The sequence below is a fragment of the Rhincodon typus genome, chromosome 3 (assembly GCF_021869965.1).
Source record: "Rhincodon typus isolate 14 chromosome 3, sRhiTyp1.1, whole genome shotgun sequence".
NCBI classification, from domain to species: Eukaryota; Metazoa; Chordata; class Chondrichthyes; order Orectolobiformes; family Rhincodontidae; genus Rhincodon; species Rhincodon typus.
Window position 1 is genome coordinate 112,750,733 of NC_063334.1, and position 17,929 is coordinate 112,768,661.

Genomic DNA, 17,929 nt, shown 5'->3' on the forward strand with positions numbered 1-17,929 from the left:
CCTACCTTATACTATCATCCATATGCCTATCTAATAGCCGCTTAAATGCCCCTAATGAGGCCGACTCTACTACCCTCTCCGGCAATGCATTCCACGCCCTGATCACTCTCTGAGTAAAGAACCTACCTCTGACGTCTCCCCTATATCTACCTCCACTCACTTTAAAACTATGCCCCCTTGTAATAGCTACCTCCGCCCTGGGAAAAAGTGTCTGGCTGTTTATTCTATCTATACCTCTGATCATTTTGTACACCTCTGTCAAATCACCTCTCATCTTTCATCGTTCTAAAGAGAAAAGCCCAGCTCTCTCAACCTTTCCCCGTAAGACTTTCCCTCCATTCCAGGCAACATCCTGGTAAATCTGCTCTGCACCTTTTCCAACGCTTCCACATCATTCCTGTAATGAGGCGATCAGAACTGGACACAATACTCCAAATGTGGCCGAACCAGGATTTTGTATAGCTGGAGCATAACCTCACAGCTCTTGAAGTCAATCCCTCTATTAACGAAAGCTAACGCACCATATGCCGTCTTAACAACTCTATCCACCTGGGTGGCAGCTCTCAAGGAACTGTGGACATGAACCCCAAGATCCCTCTGCTCCTCCACAATGCCAAGAATCTTTCCATTAACCCTGTATTCTGCTTTCAAATTTGTCCTTCCAAAATGAATCACCTCACACTTTTCAGGGTTAAACTCCATCTCCCACTTCTCAGCCCAGCTCTGCATCCTATCAATGTCCCTTTGTAATCTAGAACAGCCCTCTGCACTACCCACAACTCGACCCACCTTCGTATCATTCTCACTGTCCACGGGTAAAGTGCCGGAAGATTGGAGAGTGGCAAACGTCATTCCCTTGTCCAAAACCCCAGAAAGTCTTGAGGGGCTTGATGGAGATGGGGAGAGGGTAAGCTGCTGTGTGGGTATTGTCACTGCCCAGAGAGTCGAGAATGAAGGATCAGCATAATGGGCAGCTATTTTGGGCTGTGATGAGGAGAAATGTCTTCACTGAAAGAGTTGTAGATATTTGCATTTCAGTATCCCAGCTGGGAGCGCTCTGTAGTTGAGTATGTCTGAGTCTGTCACAGAGTATAATTAAGTCAGAGATTGATGGAAGTTTTGGTTGCCCCAGCACTGATCCTTTACAGCCTGCCAACTTGAAAATGCTCAGTTTATCCATGTTGTCTGCTTTCTATCCATTAACCAATCCTCCATCTATGTTAATATATTATCCCAGTTTTTTTTAATTCACTCATTGGACCTTGGCTCACCTACTGGCCAGCCTGTCTCTATTAGGCCTTGAGAAAGTGGTGGTGAGCTGCCTTCTTCAAATGCAGTCCACCTGCTGTGGGCTGACCCACAATGCCCTGAGGGAGGGAATTTCAGGGTTTTGACCCAGCGACAGTGAAGAACTTGTTCCATACACATTTTACATGTTGATTTTTTTTCTGGCATATTACCAATGCCTTTTGAAATTCTGATGATATAATATCTACTGGCTGTCCTTTCCATGCTACTAGTTATACTCTCAAAAACCTTACTTCTTAAAAAAATGTATTTACTCATAGGATGTGGGGTTCACTTGCTAGGTTAATAATTATCACCTTTCTGTAGTTGCCCTTGAGAAGGTTTTGGTGAGCTGCCTTCTTGCACTGCTGCAGTCCATATGTCGTAGGGAAATCCATAATTCGTTTAGGGGGGAAGTTGCAAGATTTTTGATCCAGTAATAAGATATTTTCATCCTGGATGGTGAGTGGATGGGAAGGGAATTTTCAGTTGGTAGTGTTCCCATGTATCTGCCTCACTGGTCTTTCTAGATGGCAGTGGTCATGGGGTTTAAAGGTGCTGTCTAAGGAGCCTTGCTTGATTTCTTCTGGGCATGTTACAGATGACACTTGCTGCTGCTACTGAGCATCAGAGGTGGAAGGAGTGAATGTTTGTGGATTTAGTGCCAATCAAGTGGGCTGCTTTGTCCTGGGTGATGTCATGTCTCTCGAGTATTGTTGAAGCTGCACCCATCCAAGCAAGTAGGGAGTATTCCATCGTACTCCTGACTTGTGCCTTGTATATAGTGGACAAGCTTTAGGAAGTCAGGAGGTAAGTCACCTGCTGCTGTATTCATGGCATCTGACCCGCTGTTGTAACCGCTGTATTTATGTAGCGAGTCCAATTCAGCTTCTAGTCAGTAGTAATTCCAGAACGTTGATAGTGGAGATTCAGCAGTGGAAGTGCCGTCGAATGTCAAGGGGCGATGTTTAGACTCGTCTCATTGGTGACGGTCTTTGTCTAGCGTTTGCATGGTCTAAATGCTACTTGCCACTTGTGACCTCAAGCCTGGATATTGTCCACATCTTGCTCCATTTGAACACAGACTCCTTCAGTATATGAATCATGAATGATGCTGAAGATTGTGCAGCCATCAATGATAATCCCTATGACTGACCTGCAACACCACAACGATCTTCCTATGTGCCAGGTATGACTCCAACCACTGGAGAGTTTTTCCCTGATTCCGACTGAGTCCAGTTTTGCTACGGCTCCTTGATGCTGCACTCAGTCAAATACAGTCTTCATGTCAAGGCAGTCACTGTCACTCTTTTCATTTTTGAGCTAAGGTTGTAATGAGGTGAGCAGCTGACTGGACCTGGTGGAACACAAACTGAAAACCAGTAACCATCACTGAGTAAGTTATTCTTAATCAAGTGCTGCTTGATAATATTGTTGGTTACATCTTTCATCACCGTATTGACAATCAACTGATGGGGTAGTAATGGGCTGGGTTTGTCTTGCTTTTTGAATACAGGACATACCTGAACAATTTTTCACGTCGTGTAGATGCCAGTGTTGTAACTGTACTCGAAGAGCTTGGCTGTGGGTGGGGCGTGTGGGAGATGGGGGAGTTGAGGTTGGGGGGAGGGAGCAGGTTCTGGAATGTTGCTAGAATGTTATCAGGGCCCGAATGTTTGGTATATCCACTTCCTTCAGCTGTTCCTTGATGCTCCATGGAATGAAATGATATGCCTGAAGATTGGCATCTTTTATGCTAGGATTCTTGGGCAAAGATGTATCATCCAATGATGCTCTAGAGACTTGATGGTAATGCTACATGGGTGATATGTTGGACTAATACAACGATTTCTCTTTCATAACATCATGTTGGCTGTCTGATCCTGCTATTATTTTCAAAACCATTGTTAAGTCCGAATTTAATATTTAATTCCAATATTGCCCAATGTCTGATGCTTCACTGGAGTTTCCTGTTTTCTCTATCCCTACTTCCTTGACTAGCCCTGTTACATTTGCTAACTTCCAATCTGCTGGGAATGTTTTTTAATGTAGGGAATTTTGGTAAATAATACTAAGGGCTGTATTTCTGCTGCTTGCTGTTTTGAACTCTGGGGTGTAGATAATCAGTCATGGGGATTTGTTGCCTTTTAATCCCTTAAGTTTATCTACTAATTTTCCTCTGCCGACATTAATGTAGATTTTTCATGGTTATTAGTCCCATGGTTGTCTTAAGACAGACCCAAAGTAATTTCTCAATGTCTCTGCCATTTCCTCATTACATAGAAACATAGAAAACAGGAGCATGAACAGACCGTTCGGCCCTTCGGATTTGCTACACTATTCAATATAATACTAGCTGATTATCCAACTCAGTATCCTGTTCCCGCTTTCTCCCCATACCCTTTGATCCTTTAGCCCCAGCAACTATATCTATCTCCTTCTTGAAAACATTCAATGTTTTGACCTCCACTGCTTTCTGAAGGAGAGAATTCCACAGGCTCACCACTCTCTAGGTGAAGAAATTTCACATGTTCTCTGTGCTAAATGGCCTATCCTTAGACTGCAACCTCTGATTGTGGAGTAAGCAGACAGGAAGGAGTTACATTCAGCACACCACCTCCCAACCTCTGAGTGAAATATCCACCGTAGGCTGAGCGTCGGGGTGGCAAATCTAAAAAATCTAGCCCAATCTCTTTTGCAACATGGGCCTTTCCTATTTCCCAACCTTCGTCTGCTTCACACACAGTTATTCCAGTCCTTCGCCTGCGATTCTAAACTTCTTTTAGGGCTCTCTTGGGATTGAGGCAATTCTCCTTCAGATCCGTGGTCACTGTGGCGGTTTCCTTTCATATTCACATAAACCAGCAAAAGGAACTGTTTTCCTCCAGAGGACTGCGGCATTGCTAAGGAGCAGTAGCTCATGTTAATCTCTGGCAGCTCACATAATGAATTCCAGGTGACCCTGTGGTACTGTTTCATCACCAGATAGAAATATACATATAGACTAGGGATATTTGGTATTTGTTGAAAAGTTGGAATAAAGTTTGCAAGATAACGGCTGGGAGTGATAATGAGGTTTTAATCCTTCTCCCTCTCACTCGACTCTGATTTGAGTCATTCCCCTGTTAGTAGAATAAAATAAAACCTTGCCAATGAAGGAAATGTTTAAAATACTTCACCATTTAATCGAAGCGTCTAGTAAGAAATAAGGGGAAAAGTGCAAGAGAGGCGATTAATGTCAAACAACAAACAGGTAAACTGGGCTTGTCATTATTAAATATTGTGGCTATAAATTTCTTATTAAGAAACGAGAAGGCATTGTGCTGTTCATCTCTTCTATCCAGAAAAGGTACATTTGAGCAAACATCATGAACGACAGTGGTGTCTTGAAGAGAAATGGTTTTGTCAGTGGTGTGTGGATTTTAACTTTTTAAAGAAAATATTTATTACCCCTAATGTTAACTCAGATTAAATTAATTGGTGTGGATCAAGGTTAAGAATGCTTTTCCTCACCAACTGCATTAGGGGATCAGTGGCTCACACTCCCCTGCAAAACTGTTAATGCCTCTGTCAGGTAACTACCTCCAAAATAAATGACATATAAAACCAAAATAATCCAACTGCTGGTCATATGAAAGAAAATAGAAAATACTGGAAACATATAACAGGTCAGGAAGCATTTGCAGGAGAGGGCGAGAGAGTTGGTTTCCTGGCGGGGTCAGAATCCAGGCGTGTGAACAGAAAGTGTAACAGAACAGAATGGAAGAAGGGTCATATCACATGCGAAACATTAACTCTGTTTCTCCCTCTAAAAGTACTGACAGACTGGCTGAGTTTCTCCACTGCTTTCTGTCTGTAGTTCAGATATTTCACATCCTCAACATTTTGCTTTCGGATCATATTCCCAAAACCTGCCTCAATGCTGGACTTGGAATTCGGAAATGATCACGAAAGAACTTTAGTCAAAATTGATGGGTGAAGCTGCATTTCCAAGGGGAGGGCTGCAGTTAGGCCTCACTGGCAGACCCACTGAGAGACGTGGGCCCTGCTGAGGCTGACAGGAGGTGAATGCTTCTCCATTGAATGACCTGTGCCCATGACTTTGACCATCTGGCATAGAATAAAAATTAGGACCAGACCGTTCAGGAGAGATGTTAGGAAGCACTTCCTCACACAAAGGATGGTGGGTGTTTGGAACCCTCTTGCACAAATGGCAGTGGATGCTGGATAAATTGTTTGTTTTAAATCTGAGATAGAAAAATTTATTAAGGAATATGGACTAAATGCAGATATATGGAGTTAGGCCACAGATCGTCCATGATCTTATTGAGGGGCTGAATGGCCTACTCCTGTTCCTACATGTGGCAGTGGGACCATGTCCTTGCTAGGACAAGAGGGCATAGCCTCAAGATTAGAGGGAGCAGATTTAGGACTGAACTGAGAAGGAATTTCTTCACCCAGAGGGTTGTTAATCTATGGAATTCCTTGCCCAGTGAAGTAGTTGACGCTACTTCAGTAAATGTTTTTAAAAAAAGGTAGATTTGTTTTTGAACAATAAAGGAATTAAGGGATATGGTGAGAACGCGGGTAAGTGGATCTGAGTCCACGAAAAGATCAGCCATGATCTTATTGAATGGCGGAGCAGGCTCGAAGGGCCAGACGGCCTACTCCTGCTCCTAGTTCTTATGTTCTTATGTTCTTAAAGAAGACATTGTTGGCTCTCCAGCTTCGGCAGAGAGGCTGTCATTGGGCAACACCAGGCTTTGGACTTTTTGGTGGGAGGGGGCTTTTCCTCCATTGGGAAGATCCTGGTGGCATCACTACTTTAACTTCCAAGTTGGCTAGTGCAAGATCGTGGGGAGGTGCCATGTGTTGTGGGGCTTGTACCCACCAACTCCCTACCTCCCCCTCCCTGACATGAGAATCAGAAGTTTTTCTCCTGATCCCATCTCCACAGGACCAGGATACATCATCCCAATATTTCACGTCAATGAAGATCTTTCCAATGAAGGGTCATCGACCTGAAATATTAACTTTTTTTTCTTTACCCAGAGATAATCCCTCACCTGCTGAGTATTTATTGTACCTTTTGTTCTTATTGCAAAAAAAAATCACTATGTGGTAGAATGACGTTGAATGACACAGAAACAGGCTATTAGGTCCAACCAGCTATGATAGCCTTAATGTTCCATTTGAGCCATCTATTAGAATTTGAGTCCCTTATCTAACTTGATAAGCATGACCCTCCATTCCCTACCCTCCAATATGCTTTTATAGATGACCAAAGCTTTTTGCGATTGGTTTTCAAATGGAAAGTCTTCACAGGGATCGGCTTGAACCAAAGAACCAAACTGAGTTTAATTATCATCAATTTGTGACATCTCAATGGCCTGCAGAATGTTCCTTCATAGACATTCCCTCAGGATCAAAGACGACTTGCTTCCATTCTGTTTCAATATGTCTGAGTCCACTGTGTGACACACACAATCTGCCACATGTCAACCAGCTGGTTGTTTCTAAAATTCATTCACGCGATGTGGGCATCATTGGCTAAGCCAGTACTTATTGCCCATCTCTAATTGCCCACAGGACAAGAGTTGAGAGTCTGTGGGTCTGGAGTCACGTGTAGGCCACATTTCCCCCCAGTCGACACTGGTTTCATTAAACCCAGATTTTTATTGAATTCGAATGCTGCCATGATGGTATTATGAGCCTAGGAACCCCTGGGTGTCTGAATTAACAGGTCTGGCGATAATACCATGAGGCCATCGTCTGTGCTGTTCAAAGACAAGGTGTTTGGAGAGGTGTGCACACCCTTGGATGCCTCAACTTCACCTTGGCTTTTTCCCAACAAAGTCTCCTGATGTGTTCAGAGCCTTGGAGTCATTGGAACCATACGGTGCAGAAGAGGCCCTTCAGCCCATCTAGTCTGCATTGACAAGGAAAATCTGAATGAATTCCTGCAATTTGGCCGGTCACAGGCCAGGGTTTACAGTGAGGGGACTGGAATGTTTGACCTCGTCAGGAATACTTTGAGGACATTCGTGTCCTTCTGGGAGTCTCCTATCATGACTAAGTTGCAAGTAAAGCGGTTCCTTGGGGAGTCTGGCATTCCAGCAGAATGTGCCGCCCACTATATCTGGTTTTAAGTGAAACCATGTGGAATGACCAGAATAGCTGTGGCTGAGCCTAGAGAGTATGTGCGTCAGTTCACAATATATTGTGATTATAATCAAGTGTTCAGTCATCTTCCGTCATTGATTGAGGAACTGACCTGGGCTTGATGTAGTGTGATTCCAGAAAGCTTGTTACTCATACAAATGTGACATCATTTTTGCATACAATCGAAACAACTCCTTATATAAAAAAAACAGATGAAAAAGGTACTTGAGAAGTTAAAACATAACACCAAAACAATGGACCAATAAAGAAAACAATCAGGGTGACCTTTCGCGAAAGAGGTCTATTGTATGAGTCTCAAAATCAACTTGCTTGCTATTAAACAGGATGCTGCACCATTTCCCATTGTGTGCTTTATAACGCTTGATGAAATAGTTTAAAATTAGTGTTATGTCCATGGGAACTTGCTTTGGTCATTTGTGTGATGTTAAACAGATCGCCTTTGATTTTGGAAGTCATGTGGGAAGAACTGTCTGATACTGAAAAATGGTGCGAAGAGGTGGGAATGCTGATGGGGTACATCGCAGTAACTCCCACGTGGGAACAGCGGGAAACTGAAATCACAGGGGAAAATGTTGGGAAGATTCAGCGGCTCAGTCAGCATCAGAAATATTAGGTAAAATGTTTCCTAATTTGGCAAGTGCCTCATCAAGCGCAGCATTAAATTTGCCTCTTACTTGTCGTTTAATACTGCTTACACCAATTGATGCTAGTGAGAGTTTTACAATGTTATAGGTTACCTTGCTGTTGAGTAACCATTTGACATTGGATTGTGAGTGAGTGACTTGACAAACTCAACCCAGAGATAGTGCCCAGATTCAGTGCCTGAGAAATGAATGTCCAGGAGATGAATATGATGGGAAGTGTCTCATGACCCACAAAGGCCAAGTAGCTCATGTCATTTTTTGTATTACTTTTGACCACCCTTCTGATCACTTGCCCATGAGCTGTCTTGGCTTTGAAGCTGACCTATAACCCTCAAGCCCTGACCATCAAATTATATCAGGATTCCCACTTAGTACACATAGCTGGACTGCTTTGGTCAAGGTAGCCCTGTTTGGCTCAAGCTTCAGGGGATGACACAAATTGGTGCCCCCTGGCTGCCTGCTTCTTTAGGGTACCAGCTGAATTTCCTTGCCACTGATTGCATTAAGTTAACTGTGAGTCCTTCTGGTAGCTGGGACTTCAATTGCCTAAGCTTGGGAATTTCCTCACTGCACCTCTCCACCTCCCTCCCTCACTTTCCTCCTTTTAAGAAACTCCTTTCCCCGGTTTTTGGGCACTTGACCCCATGCTCCTCCGATAGAATTTTGCTGTTCCCTCACAGGTGGATTTGTCGGCTGGGAAACCTCTTAAAAATTTCATGCTAGCTAAATACTGTCCACCCAGCTGTGATTCTACAAGTTGCAAGCAAGGCCTGGGCAAGCAAACTGAGGCCTTAAAGTGGACAAATAATGGATATTTTGGAGGTACTTCTCAGGCCAACCACCTCATTTGTCCAGAATATAGGAGATTGGGTGGGTTGGGAGACACGTAGCCCCGCTGATTAATCTCCTTGGGCATCTTGGGCGTAAAAGGTACTACTTTATGGGCTTCCTTTTCTGATCACAAGCATCCCCCATTCCCCACCCCATGGAGAGGTCATTTCCCTACCCCAGGTGGCCCCTTCCCATCCTGACATTTTGGTCCTCATCTCAACCCATCTATGCTGCCTGCAGTCCCAGAAATGGCCATCGCTGTGGGTGGTGCTGATGGGACCAGACAGCTGCCAACCAATCATGTCATAGATAACTCTTGGAGACGGGACTTGCTTGTCAGGTTGGGGAAAGTGGGGAGAGGAGAGGTGGCTAATTGAAACTAGTTGATGCCCCCCCAGAAATAATTAAATCAGGGGCGCATCAAAAGCTAGCTTCTTGGCGTAGACATTTTTTGACAAATAATTAGATCAGAGGTGTATCAAAATATACCTTCTTGAATATGCAATGCTTAGTAGACTGTCAATTCTGGAGTGACCGTGTGGAATAGGATTGTGGCTGACTGATTCTACTTAAGTGACTGCAAGTCCAGTTACCTATTATCCAAACATATCCATATGTTGTAAATGAAGTGAACAGTCAGGACCTTAACCAGGACCCTGAGGTTGTAGCTAGTATCATGGGAAGCAATCAAAACTTTCACTAGACTTTAGCAGTTGCCATCTGTTTGAGAGCTCCTTTTAACTTCACTACATTATTCTGGTAGTCAAAACAATTCGCAAGATTCCATCCTTAATGGTTTTTCTTTAGCCTTAGAGACCAGGCTAACCTGTTGTCATCTGCAAAGGTTTATACATCAGATTTTCAAATGCCAAAACGGCTGTGATGCTTTGAGGGGGGGCTCCAATTTGAAAGTCAGCCCCAGAGGGTGTCTGAAATTTTCAGGGCTGCATTAGCTGCCAGTGCAGCTGCAGGGGTCACACCCACTGCACATGCCTGTGATAACATTGCATTCCACCAGGAACTTAGCATCAAATTGCAGGGCAACAGTACAACTGTGAAGTCTAATAAACAACATTGCTGAAGACGTTGACACATACCCCTACTCTTTAAAATTTTAAACCTCTTCATGCAATGTAGGTATAAGCAGATCTATCATGCAGCACATGATAGCCCCCTAAACATGATGCAATCTAATGAAAGGCTCAACAATCAGTGCCAATGTATTCTAAGTTGCTAATGTAAACATGGCTTGCTGATAGTTCACTGTACAACTTCTCCACTAGGGGCAGCAACGAAGCAGCGAGGGGAGTAGAGAATGGGGCAGTAAGCAGGGCAGTGAGGTGGGGTTGTGGTGATTGGGGAGCAGGTCTGCAAGGGAACAGCCAGCGCTGGATCGCTAGCTCTGGTCTTAGTTTTACCTCGTCATCCTTATTACCCGGCATTTATCCTGCTGAAGCTGTGATGAGGAGCCTCCTTTGCATACCGAGGCTGTGATACCGAGGCTCAAACATGGCAGCTGCCTTCATGCGGGACTAGAACTGGACAGACAGTTCCCATCACTTCAGACTATCGGCGCCTCTCAATTAGGTGCCAAGTTTGCCTCCTATCCAATTAGTGCATTTGCACCCAAAATTAGCATTGCATTAGTGATGCAAACAATGCCCATGGTCAAGTTCCAGAATTCATCTGGATGTTGGGTTCCTGTTTTGAAAATCTGACCTCCATGATCGGAGCAGTATGCTAATGTGCATACTGATACAGTTATAGTTAAGATTTTGCGCACATATTCTGTTCCATTATTGATGTTCCGTGATGATGGAGTATGAAGTATGAGGACTCTGGGTCTATACTTCATGAAGTTTAGAAGGATGAAGGGGGATCTAATTGAAACTTACAGAAACCAGAAAGGCCTGGACAAAGTGGATGTTGGGAAAATGTTTCCAATGGTAGGAGACACTTGGACCTGAGGGCACACCTTTGGAGTAAAGGGAAGACCTTTTAGAATGGAGATTACGAGAAACCTCTTCAGCCAGAGAGTGGTGAATCTATGGAACTCACTGCTACAGAAGGCTGTGGAAGCCGGGTCATTGAATACATTTAATACTGAGATAGATAGGTTCTTGATTATCAAGGGGATCAAGGGTTATGGGGAGAAAGCGGGAGAATGGGGTTGAGAAACTTATCAGCCATGATTGAATGGTGGAGCAGACTCGATGGGCTGAATGGCCTAATTTCTGCTCCTGTATCTTATGGTCTTATGAAGTTGAAGTTGATTCCACAGAAGTAGTAGGTCAGTATCTATTGTTGAGACAGCACTGTTTGTCAAATCTGACGGAACTGAAATAGCTTGCATAACTCAAAGCATATCTAGGGTTGGGGAAGCATAGTGGGGGGATGAGGTACCACAATGGCATAGTTATTGCTAATAGTTGCAGAAAGGTTCATTTTTATTTATCATCAGATTGATAGATGGCCAGTCTTTTAAATAGAGTAGGTGACATGTGTGCAAATTGAGGGTAACGAAAGATAACAGATTCTGTATACTAGATACCTTGGTTGTTCTGGCAAGCTCATTCATCTTTTGCCTATTCGATACTAACATGAGTTTCATAAATGACTGTCATTGCTGGATCTCCCTGCATCCCTTTCACTTTCTGTCTTAGCATTCTGCTGCTCTGATTCCAATTTCTCCTGATTTGGATCTCAATCAACAGGACACAATCAAAGTCAAAGGCACTTTCTTTTTCAGATTGATGGCGGTCTCAGGTATCTCCTGTTCCCTTTCTGACTACCCTCAGCCTCATTGTAATGGGACATCAGCCTCACCAAATCATCCTGTCCTCAGACACGCATTTGATGTAGCTACTCCACTTGTGCTCTATATTCTTGACATGCTGCCCATCTCTAGCCACTGTCTCCCATGTGACTATCACCGTAGTATAATAACCTACTTCAGCTTTTCACTCTTTATTATAGTTGGCAGGCCAACACTGCTCAAATTCTGGGGTACCATCCATTACCTCTGACTCCCTTCTTCTTCAGGTCCTGTGACAGACCTCCTGCCTTATTCCTGCTCAGTTCTGGCACACAGCATGGAAGGTTTTTTGTGAGGTTTTATTTCAGTGCAGAGGCTCAGAGGAAACACCGTTGTCTTTGAGACAAGAGGGATCACAGATTCAATGCCCATTATAGGAAACCTAAACATGTAAGCAAGGATGAATGTCTCTTCCGGCACTGTTGGAGATGCTGTGTCTCTCATGAGATATCCATCTAAGACCCTGTAAACTCTCTCAGAATGTTCTGTAAAGCCCCAAGACAGTATTCTGCAGCAACTTCATTAAGGTATCCTGGGCAATATTTAACCCTCAATCAACCAACATCACCAAAACAGATTATGTGGTTTGGTTTTTACTAGATTGATGTTTGTAGGACCTTGCTGTGTGCAAAGTTCTGCATTTCCTGCATTACAATAATGATTACATGTCAAAAGTACTTTTTAACTGGCTGTAAAACACCTGAAAGGCTGTATCATAAAAGTTTACAAGTCTGTCTTTTAGCTCTAGCGGTTTGCTCTTATAGCTGTTTTTAGCAGTTTAATATATCTGTCACTTAAGGAGAAAATTACTACTCTCGTGATTCTGAACTCTTTCACTCATTCGTTCATGGTAATCCTTTTGATTCTGTACATACTTTTGAGGATTTAATGTGTTTGCACTTTTCCACACAGTTTTAATTCTCATTCTTACTTGCTTGCAGCTAGTCTCTCATTTTCCCTTCAGGCTGCCTCCAAACATTAAGATTGGAAGATTTATGGCTATATCAGTGGGAGTGCAGCCAATTCTCAGCATGGTTTTAAAAGCTATATGAAAAGAAACAAATTGCTTCCAAAAGAAATGGCATCTGTTTAAAATGTTAGGAAATGTGTAGCTTTTGTTTTATTCTGCAGTTGTTCATTTTTAGTTCGGTCTCTGATTAATTCACTTTATATATAATTTTCAGTCTTGCCACATGCCCATATTCCCTCTATATCCATTTAATATTTCCCTCTTTTTTTTACAATTAACAAATCAGGCAAATTTATTTAAGTACAATGAAAAGTGCCAGAAACACAGTGGTCACTGGTTAATATGTCGCGTATAAAGTCCTTGCTCAGAGCTGCTTTGAATGGAACAGCGTCTCAGAAGAATCACATCTTAATTAGGTGACATAATGATATAATTGCAATATAAATGATGCCACTGCAGTATACTTAAGTTTATTGGGACATAAAAGAGACATAAGGAACCTAAAGAAGCTGCAGCGGAGAGCCACAAAGTGGATCCTTGATGTTGAGGAATGGACTATTAGGAACAATTTGGCAAAATGAATCCTTAGCCTCAGAAGCATGTCTAAGATAGGACCCATCAATATAATGATATCCTTACTATTTTATAAATATAAGGAGTTGTTATTCTTGCATGAAATGTGGGTGTTGTTGGCAAGGCCAGCAGTTGTTGCCAATTCCTAATTGCTCTTGCACCTGATTGGCTCTGTGGACCATTTCAGAGGGCACATTGCCATGGGTCTGGAATCACAAGTAGACTAGGCCAGGTCAGGCAGATTTCCGTCTCAAAAGTACATTATTAAACCAGATGTGTTTATACGACACTCAACAGTGTTTACCATTAGGCTAGGATGGCACTCCAGCGCAAATCCTGAGGGAATTTTTCACTGTCAGAGTTGTCTTTCAGTTGAAATGTGAAACTGAGGCCTCTTCTTCTCTCCCAGGAAGCTTTAGAAGGTACCCTGATCATATCAAAGACCAGCAGAGTTCTCAGTTGTGTCCTGGCCACCAGTTATTCCCCATCCGTCATCACACAAGTAGATGACCTGGTGATTTATCACTTCTTAAAAATTCATTCATGCCAAGTGAATATTGCTGGCAAGGCCACTATTTTTGCCCATCTTTAATTTTTAATTTCATTCTTGGGACATTGGCAGCTCTGGCTGGCCAGCATTTTGTTGCTAGTCCCTAGTTGCTCTTGTGAAGAGGGTGGTGAGCTGCCTTCTAGAACTGCTGCAGTCTACTTGCTCTAGGTAGACCCACAATGGCGTTAGGGATAGAATTCCAGGATTTTGACCCACAATGCCGTTAGGGATGGAATTCCAGGATTTTGACCCACAATGCCGTTAGGAATGGAATTCCAGGATTTTGACCCAGCGACAGGGAGGGAATGGCGATATATTTCCAAGTCAGGACAGTGAGTAGCTTAGAGGAGAACTTGCAGGTGATGGTGTTCCCGTGTATCTGCTGCCCTTGTCCTTCTAGATTGAAGTGGTCATGGGTTTGGAAGGTGTGGTTAAGGATATTTGGTGAACTTCTGCAGTGCATCTTGTAGATAGTACACACTGCTGCTACTGAGTGTCAGTGGTGGAGGGAGTGGATGCTTGTGGATGTGGTGCCAATCAAGTGGGCAGATTTGTCCTGGATGATGTCGAGTTTCTTGAGTACTGTTGGAGCTGCACCTATCAGGCAGTGGCGAGTATTCCATTATGCTCCTAATTTGTGTTTTGTAGATGGTGGACAGACTTTGGGGAGTCCTCTGTCTAGAGGCAATGATTAAATTTCCTCTTCTTGGAGATGGGCATAACTTGGTATTTGTGTGGCATGAATGTTACTTGCCATTTGTTAGCCCAAGCTATTGTCCAGATCTTGCTGCTTCAGTATCTGAGGAGTCACAAATGGTGCTGAACATTGCGCAATCATCGGCGAACATCCCCACTTTGGACCTGATGATGGAGGAAAGGTCATTGATGAAGCAGCTGAAGATGGTTGGGCCTAGGATGCTACCCTGAGGAACTCCTGCAGAGATGTCCTGGAGCTGAAGATGACTGGCCTCCAACAACCACGACCGTTTTCCTATGTGTCAGGTATGACTCCAACCATTTTGTGTCCTGATACTCATTGATTCCAGTTTCAAAGCCACACTAAGTTGAATATAGCATTGATGTCAAAGGCTGTCTGTAATGCCTTGAGAAAGTGGTGATGAGAAGCCTTCTTGAACCTCTGCAGGTTGTGTTATGTAGGTTCACCCACAGAACTGTTTGGGAGGGAATTCCAGCAATTTAACAGAGCAAGAGTGAAAAAGAACTGGATTATATTTTCATGTCAGAATGATGTATGACTTAGGGAGAAACTTGTAACAATTGGTATTCCCACATGTCTACTACCCTTGTTATTCTAGTTTGTACAGGTGGTGGATTTGGAAGCTGCTATTAAAGAAAACTTGAGATAACAAGGCGTAGAGCTGGATGAACACAGCAGGGTCTAGGCCTGAAACGTCAGCTTTCCTGCTCCTCTGATGCTGCTTGGCCTGCTGTGTTCATCCAGCTCTACACCTTGTTATCTCAGATTCTCCAGCATCTGCAGTTCCTACTATCATTAAAGAAACCTTGTTCAGTTGTTACAGTGCATCTTGGAGATGGTGCGCACTGCTGCCACTGTGCACTGGTGGTGAAAGGAGTAAATGTTGAAGCTGGTGGATATGGTGCCACTCAAGCGGGCTGCTTTGTCCTGAATGGTGTTGAGCTTCTTGAGTGTCGTTGGAGATGCATTCATCCAGGCAAGTGGAGGTAATTCCATCACACTCCTGACTTATTGGATTTGGGAGCTAAGTTACTCTCTGGAGAATACTCAGTCTTTGACCTGCTCTTGTGACCATAGCGTTTATGTATCTGGTCCAATAGGAGTCTGTACATGGGGCATGAAAGGAGCTTCAGAAGTGGAAATTCTTTCTTTAAATATTCGAGTAACCTCACATAATGATGCACTGTTTGGAGCTGGAAAAGACCCAGCAAACGGAGGAGTTAACACATATTAATTACACTTTAATGCATGTAATGGTTGCACAGAGGAATATGGCTTTTATGCCTGTATTATCATAGATAATTGTGTTTTGTTCTTGGGTATAAAAGTTACAGAGCCTAATCGAGCTATTACATGAAACAATACAGCCACAGCGGGGCCTCAGGATGCTGGGCCTGCTATAGCAGTTGCTAAGAAGAAAGAAAAGAGGCATGAAAGGAGGTCCGTCATGTTCAGTTGAGTTGTCACGAAGTGTCTGGGTGCTGAAACCTATGCTCAGAAGCAGCGAGGATGTTATAAACTCTAAAGCGCAGCCCTATACTTGTCTCGGGAAAGTACGCATTGTGTTTAAATGAGAAGAACAACCTGTAATACGCGTACAGCTTCCAAATTCACCAAGTGATCTGCAGCAACTGGTTGGCTATCAGCGGATGCCTGAATCCCAGGATCAAATTGAATCCCGATTGCCTCACAGAATTCTGGATGGCTCACTGCATCTGTTTACCACAGGGCTTTCCAAAGTGAGCATCGAGACCCCCAACTGGGTCATGAGCTGATATCTTGGTGTCTCGAGCTCCAAAGTAGGAATGGCTAACCCCTTCCCGCTTGTTCCCAAATGTCTTCCCCACCTCCCGCACAACTCGCTGAGGCAATTTCTAAACCTCAAAATGGGGTCACAGTGGGAAAAGAAAATTGGGAAACACCAGTCCACCGACAGCTTGAGATACAGGCAATGTCACTAGAGGAGGAAGGAAGACACACGAGATGTGTAATACAGGGCAATGACTGACTGCCCTTCGGTGCGAAACGCTGTGCACCAACATCTCCCTGTGCGCCTCCACCCCGACACAGCATCAGCCCCCTCCCAGTCAGCGCCACTCCACTTATTGTGACAAGAATGTTACTGAGGAGAGGACATTGTGCTTTTCAGAAACTGTTTTGGCAATCTGTTGAGACGACGGAGAATAAACTGCTCACACTGGGAATTCAAGTGCACAGCAGGACATGGGGTCAGAGATACAGCAACCATCTTTGAAACCTGTGTTGTCCATACAAAATCAGTATTCAAAATTGATGCATACTTTGAGCAGTGTGCAGTAATCCTCATTCCAAAATAGCTAGAAGGAACAATTCTTTAAGTTTGGCAGTCGTACCATTGCAGGAATAAGTGCACTGATACAACATCAAGTTTGGGAGAGTGGTTTGAGCCAGGGTTGGAAGGAACAAGTGCATTTGTCTCAGAACTGGCAGTGACACAATAATATTCAGATCAAAAAGGAAAATTCCACTCCTAGTAGCCAAAGTAAAGTTTCTTGAAAACAGATCAGCAGCTGATCAGAAATGGGAAAGTTGTTTGACAGTGAATCATATGAATTAGAAAAAAAAAGTTTTTGGCACCAACATGGTCTAGAAATCTGGTTATCGTTTCAGTGCTACGTTTTTTGCATGTATCATCCTGATTCTAAAGCTTGTAATCTCCAGGTACCTGTGAGTTAGCTTCATTTACCACCCAGTCACAATGTGCAGTACATCTTTTAGAAACGGTCGTGAAAAAAGCAGATTTGCAGCACTGTTCTCCCAGAATGCTTCACTGCTGGGTTCCATGTTGCGCTTTGCTGACGTTCTCTCATTTGCGCATCGTTAACAGGGGTCACTGAAGAGATATCTGTAATGGAAATGAAAGAAATGCATTTCTGTAGCGCCTTCACAGCTTCAGACTCTGTCCCCAACTCACAACAGGCAATCAAGTGAAGTGGCTGTAATGATGTGGGAAACAGATCTGTTAATTTGAATGCAGGAAGGTCCCATGCGCCGCCAGAAAATGTGCTTTCTCAGAGACCTTGATAAAGACACAAAGGAGTATTGTATAAACGCACAATGTCAACCATTGCCAGTGTGTGGTTAGGTAGATAGCTACCACCATCCCCTTTCCTGCCTTGTTGTACAGATCTACTTGGTCTAAAGCAGTAGAGTAGAGCAATTAGGTAGTCTAACGAGAGGAGGCTCTAGTTCTAAATAAGATGTAGTTTATGACACGATAACAATCAAGTAAAAGTTAGACTAGTAAGGCAAACATTGTTACAAATTTAAGGAAGAGACCAAGGATAACTTTAAACTGGCTACTAAAGTTAGATCACAT

At 43.4% G+C, this 17,929-nt stretch overlaps 1 protein-coding gene across 1 annotated transcript in view; it reads left to right on the forward strand.

Annotated features, from left to right (window-relative positions):
- The window catches only part of vegfc (vascular endothelial growth factor c), a 118,277-nt gene that overhangs the window by 1,089 nt on the left and 99,259 nt on the right, over window positions 1-17,929 (forward strand). The window lies entirely within an intron of this gene.